Source organism: Dreissena polymorpha, chromosome 8 (assembly GCF_020536995.1).
Source record: "Dreissena polymorpha isolate Duluth1 chromosome 8, UMN_Dpol_1.0, whole genome shotgun sequence".
NCBI lineage: Eukaryota > Metazoa > Mollusca > Bivalvia > Myida > Dreissenidae > Dreissena > Dreissena polymorpha.
In genome coordinates, this window is record NC_068362.1 from 96,729,730 (window position 1) to 96,736,851 (window position 7,122).

The window sequence follows — 7,122 nt, forward strand, 5'->3', positions numbered from 1 at the left end:
TTTTGCAATAATATTCTATGTGTAAAGCAATCTACTTCTAACTATGCTGTACTTAGTTAATAAGGTAGATTCCCGTTAGCTGTTATAGCCAAACTAAGGGCATTGCGTTATTGGATGAAAATTGTAAGTAATCAGAATTCAATATCATATCAAGTGTTTATGGAACTGATGAATATTAAAAAATGTGAAGTATACGAACAATAATCTATGATGCCAGCTTTTAAAATTAAGTTTAGACAACCTTGGTCTGGCTATATGCTTAATACTCATGAATTTACAGGCTTCATTGAATACACGCATGGTATCTCAAATACTGAAAAATCAATTTGTACAAGAATGAAATGATACTTAAGCTTCGTAGACAGCAAAAATGGACTTCTTAAAATTAAAAAAAAGTTTCGAATACGAAAAATGCCTTGACTGTATAGCCAATCAAAACTTAGAATCCAAATGAGCAAATTTCGATTAAGTTCCCATTTTCTATAAATAGAAGTTGGCAGATATTATAGGATATCCCGAGAAGACCTGAAGCGTTTACTCTGTACATCAAAATGTTTGTGAATCAGATAATCACTTTTAACTGTGATGTCCAGTATATACTGAATTGCGTATACAACTTAATATCAGGACATCCTGGCCTACCATACGTAAATACATAATTATCCATTATGTATTGCACACATTTTCTAAATGTATTTTGGTAGAAGCATTTAAACTTAGATCTGAGAAAGTTAATCTTTTAGCTGCTGTATAAATGCATGTTTACGCATTGAATGTATTGCATAATTATATATGTTATTTGCTATTACGGCAAACGTTATTTTATTGTCATATTTATTCAATCTTGAATATGTTACGGTATGTTGTAATTTGTATGATTCTCTGTATTGGCCATCTCTCGTTTGTATATATATTTCTTGGCCAAATGCAGAATGCCAGATTGTCACATAAAATGAAATGTTAATATACTAATCATGGCATATCGTTAATTCGACAGACTTAACTAGAAGAGTAATTAAAGACGAAAACTGTCATCGTAATTGATTATATCAGGCAGGTGTAAAAGTTGCGTATTTAAAAGTAAAATACATCTAAAAATGGTGTCGTTCTCTAATGTCCATTGATCAACCACAAATACTAAACGGTTCTCGTTGATTTATTAAATAAAAGCCGAAGTTCAAGGCACATATCTATGCAAAAGAAATAGTGGGTTATTCACAAAAATGAATTTCTACATTGTAAAAAAGGACACTCCCATAAAGTTTCGTTATGATGCGCATTGAACTGTTCGCGAACGTCTGCATATTTTAAAAGGTATAAAAACTAAGTATTATGTTGATCGCAGAAAACTGAGAGACTATTTCACATGTACACATGTACAATGATGTAAAGTATGAGAAGTTTGTCAACTTTCAAGAGCACCTATCTCTGATAATTAATGTCGCAAAATCAACAAAAATTACGTTTTGCACTTCTACATAATGCACACATATATATCTTTTAAGTTTCAAACTTATAGGCATAACACTGAGCGATATGTTCATTACAACACATGTACAGATAAACCGACCAACTGACCTACAACCGATCGATTATAAATATTTATAAAAAATTAATTACTAACAGACATAGGCGAAACATGTTGTATGCACTGGTGATATCCCATGCAAATTTCCACACGTTTGCAATTGTGCCGAATAGTGTGCATAATTCCCGACATAATTCATTACACATATTATAATTAAGTGCATTAGATTAAAATGGTTTGTATTATTTGATGGGGGGGGGGGGGGGCATAAATGAATTTCTTAGAACACCTTAATTGCGGAACGTATTAATCATTCATTGTCACGAATGTCACGTATGTATCAATCAACACTGATTTTATTAAATGCTAAAACGTCCGCCAATCAACTGAGTAGCTACCGCAATATCAGACCAATACATAGATTGCGCTTGAAGTGGTATTACCTGTCAGAGTCGCCGACAACGTGTCTGATGTCTGATTGTTGACAGACAAGCAAACGAATTTCTACCAACACTTATTAGCACAAAACTGGTTCCGAAAAAGTACTATTTGTGTATTCGTTACTTAGTCCCTGCTTAACAAAAAAATATGTGTATGAAATATTACATTGTTTAATTATCACAACGCATACATGTACGCTACGTTTACATACTACTGATACACACATACATTCAATTTGAAAATTTAATGCTGAAACGTACCGAATTTTAGTAATTAAAAATAAATAATAGGCATGTAACATTTTTCCTGAACTTAAGTATTAGTTTATTTAAATTACGTTTTGATATTCTATGAATTAAAATATATTCAATAAAACGTAATGTACATATATATCGCCCCATTAATGCAAAAAGGTATCATGTACCTTCTAATTTCAATGTCACATGGTACCTTCTTGCACCATGGGTGCGATATAATATACGCTCATCTACTGCTTGTGCACTTTGTGTTGAATTTATTTGTTGTTGTTTGATATTAATTAATTATTTAATGTTCTTTATCAAATAATTCAACTCGATGATTATCGGATATACAGTTCCATTAAAGCTATATAGAAAAAAATAACTTACATCGTCGTCGCGGTCAAAGGCCGCCAACATTTTTTCATCCATGTTTGATGTAGGTTGGTTCACACACTTAATATCAGCATGCACTAGCCTCCACTAACACTGTTATGTTTACAAATATATAAATGTTTTGTGTAAGAGCTACATCTATCAAGCCGTATTCCTCTTGTAGAAACAGAGTGTGTCTTAAAGTTGCATAATGAGTCCTGCAGGTATAATTGGAATGGCAACTAATGAGTTGAAAGAGAAACCATGTACTAGATGTATGATTCATTGTTAGTTCTTAATATGAGTTAAAGCAAAAATATTTACTGTAAAAATGTATCAGCTGAAACTCAAGGAAATACTTGACGTGTGTATTTCAATCAAATGACATGCGTTAAAGCAGCCTAAGTGTTCAATAATTATAAAAGCTAATAAAACTTTATTTTCCTTCGTTTAAACATGCCGGAGTGACATATATCTTCTAAATGGATAGGAATTATTCTGAAAATATTTTAACTTACAGTTTCAGAATGACACTTAAGATTAATGTCTCTAGACACAATTTCCAAGGCAATTACTAGCATTATTCTATTATTTATTCTTAAACATTAACTTTCTCCCGATAACAGAAAATGATTAATGAATAGATGATAAACACAAACGTTAAAATAATTGCACCGACTATTAATTTTACTTGATCTTGCATATTCACAGATGTAATTAAAAAATGTAAACACACATTTCTGATCAGGTTTTCCACTTTATGAAAGCTATACACTCTGAATAAATAAATTCCACGAGCACTCTGTAAACACTTCGTTTTACCAATTCGGTCAATTAATCCGTCTCTATTTCTTAAAAATGAAACGCATTATAGATTTACAAGTGTACACATTATTTCACAACTTGAAAATAGCATTACACCAACATTTTTGTCTTCTGTATGAATCAATACATATATTAATAACACTATTTTAAGTTTCCTGGCATTATCCTCCTCTGGTGGTTTTTACGTCCTTAATGTATGTGCTTTTCTCAAACGTTCTAATGTACAACATTTTTTCCGTGTACTCGCATATCACCGAACACTATGCGTATTGCTCTAGGTTACCCCCTGTACGCATCGATGTTTTCGACAGAGCATACTTTGCTCGACTTTGGAAGCATATGTTAACAGACACATAAAGCATTTCGCTGTTAAGGAACTAAGACAGAAAACCGATCATATGCATTTTATTGGTAGGACGAGCAGTACTTTTTTCATCGATCAAGTCTTCTGCAAATTTTGATTTTTGTTCTCACATCAAACTAAGCACAAATACGATTTCACTCAAATTCTACCGATGATAACTACAACCACATGACTGTCACAATGTGTCAAAATCAAGCTTATGTGACGATTTTTGCCGGTACTTTAACCTTTATGTTCATTATTCTTAAGTTATGGTTCTTTCCTATTATTTACACCAAAACGAAAGTACATTTCCCGCGGGCAAGCATTCGACTATTCGGTAAGTTCCACGCAAATAACGTGTGTATTTTGGATTGATCATTGTATTTTTATGTACATAATTTGATGATTTAATAATACAAGTCGGTTATTAGGATGCACAATATGTATTTCATAATGTAGCCACAGTATTATACAATTACTGTTTGAAACGGTAGGGTTGTGTTTACATGAAATGAAATAGTAGGATGATGTCTTTAGCAACCGGTTCACGTGATATGTCAGTATATAAAGCGCTGCTCTACTGGGAGCAGTCAGTCTGCGTTCGATCGTCGAACAGAACACAACGTTTAATACGTTATAGTAATTAGAGACCAAATACCATTGAAAGTATCTGTGACTTTGAATGCCTATTGAGTGGGGGTGACCCAGGCAACTTTGCGCATAACATACCATAGCTTGCTGTGTAAGCTTGAGACTCATATATTAGTCCGGGCACAGGTCTCCTTTGGTAATATAAGACAGTGCACGTTTCTGGTCTCTTAGGTCAGCCTGAGCAAAGGACATCTTTGTGACTTTGGATGCTGTTTGAGTGGGGGAGACCCAAGCAACTTTGCGCATAACATACCATAGCTTGCTGGGTAGCTTGAGACTAATATATAAGTCCGGATCACAGGTTTCCATTCCAGTTAGTACACGTGTCAGGTCTCGTAGGTCAGCCTGAGTCTGTCAAGCTACTTATTGTCGCTTGCACTACACTGACCGATTGTCTTCCTTGCGTAACGCAGAGGGGGACACTGCAGACTCGTTGCTATAGGTGTAAGACACCCGAGGTGACCCAAGTCACCCAAGACACCCGAGGTGACCCAAGTCACCCAAGACACCCGAGGTGACCCAAGTCACCCAAGACACCCGAGGTGACCCAAGTCACACAAGACAACCGAGGTGACCCAAGTCATTTCAAGACACCCTAGGTGACCCAAGTCAACCCAAGTTGATTCAAATCACCCCAAGTTGACCCTAGTCAACTCAAGACGACACAAGTCGACCCGAGCCAACCCAAGTTGACCCAAGTCAACTCAAGACTCAAGACGACCCGAGCCAACCCAAGTTGACCCAAGTCAACCCAAGTCAACCCAAGCCAACCCAAGACACCTAAGTCAACCCAAGTTGACCCAAGCCAACCCAAGTCACACATGGCATATGAAACCGGCTTGTAAAGTGATTAAACGTTCATCATACCAATGATGCAAAAATTACAAATCATTAATAGTGTAATTATTGATTGATTCCAGTCTAAATAGAGGCAGTTGATGATCTAATCAAACGGTTAAGGAAAGCCCCAGGAAAAGCTGTGTGTGGAAAAATACCACTGGTGTTTGGAACCACCGTATATATCCCGAAGAAACGACGAACACGTTACACTTATGATAATTGAAAACAAACGTTGACGTCGTGCGTTACGTTGTTAATTGAAAACTTAAGATAACTCCGTTGACGAAGACGTCCCGACGATATGTGCAACAGGTCTAAGGACTTATCAAAGCTGCGATGTTTGATAAAGTCTTAAAGACCGTTCGAAGTTTTCTAGGTTCTTTGTCCCAAACTTATCTTACATTTCAAAAATCCGATAATCGATTATTGAAATGTTTGTTCTGTATAAATACATATACATGTGTATGCTTCAAATTCCACAAAACGATACAATGACACATGGAAACAGAGTGATCTAAATCATATTGAGATAACTAGCTCATTTATCAAAGTAGTTAGATCAGTTTCTTAGTTGCCACCCGCTACCACTTCCAGCAAAGATAAATAATGCACGATGTAGCCAACAGAAGGTATTACGTCAGACTTAGTATAATATTAAAAATGTAAAAAAGAACGTTGAAAAACGCAAGAAAAATGTTGATCAGCTGTTCATACTCGTTCTATGAGTATTCACAGTTACATTTACATATTATTAACATTCATAAAATATAGACTTCACTTGCTAAAATAGAATAAGCCATAAATGGTTAAATGCCAATATAATATCCCTTAATTCTCGATAAAGGTAATTCATGCATACATTTAAAGAGCCTTTTTACTTATTTTGAACTTCTGTGCATTATTTCCAGCCGCAACTATCCGGTGGACGGTTTCTCAATCCCCGCTTAGTTGCAAACGTGGATTGAAATATTACCATGTGCATGCAAACACTAAATTACTGACAACAAAAGTAACATGCTTTGCTAATGTAACAACGTGTTTTGTTCAGTAATTATAATAGCAGTCGTTATATTGATCCATGCGCTGGAATTATACTTCTCTCTAATAAGGTAAGGCATTCATTATAACTATCTTAGAAAAGAGGCAACAAGAATCAGACGTAATGTTAACGTTGTGTAATGCAATAAGACGCTACGGGAATCACACCTAATCTTAACGTAGTGAAATACAATAGATTTGTGTCCGAGAGTTTTGACAAACTACTGTCAGTGGTTTGGCCATGTTGATCAATCAAATTCTTCGTATGCCTATACACTCATACCCAAACTCCACTTATAGGAGCGTTACATTGGCAATACATTGTATTCCTGTTTGGTTTATTTCTTACCGATTGCTGAAACGTGCTTCAATCGAATTGACATTTTTCCATTGATGCCTTTATATCGTGAGTTTTTTTTTTGTTATTACATTTTGATTGACATGTGCAGTTTTGAATGTTGTTGCTTCTTCGCATTTGTTTGTTTAATTGAATTCACTGTGGCTATTTAGATTTTTTCTATCAAACTGCCTTTATAGCCCGATAGCCCGATTTCATAACACAAAACAATGCAGTTATTAGACAATAATTTCGGAATCAAAGTAATAAATGTTGTTCACGAATGTTTGAGAGTATTTGGGTGATAAAACATTTGAAATATGTATATGTCGGAAGAATTTTGAACACCGGTATGAATTTAGTGAGCATGCAACACGCACTAAACGAACACAATTCAGATCATTGCTAAGACATTGGTTTCTCGTTAATGGTAAGCACAAAGTTGGGAGCATTGTGTATGTATGTGCGATGCAAGAAGGATGTTTTAATAAAATGTTCACGT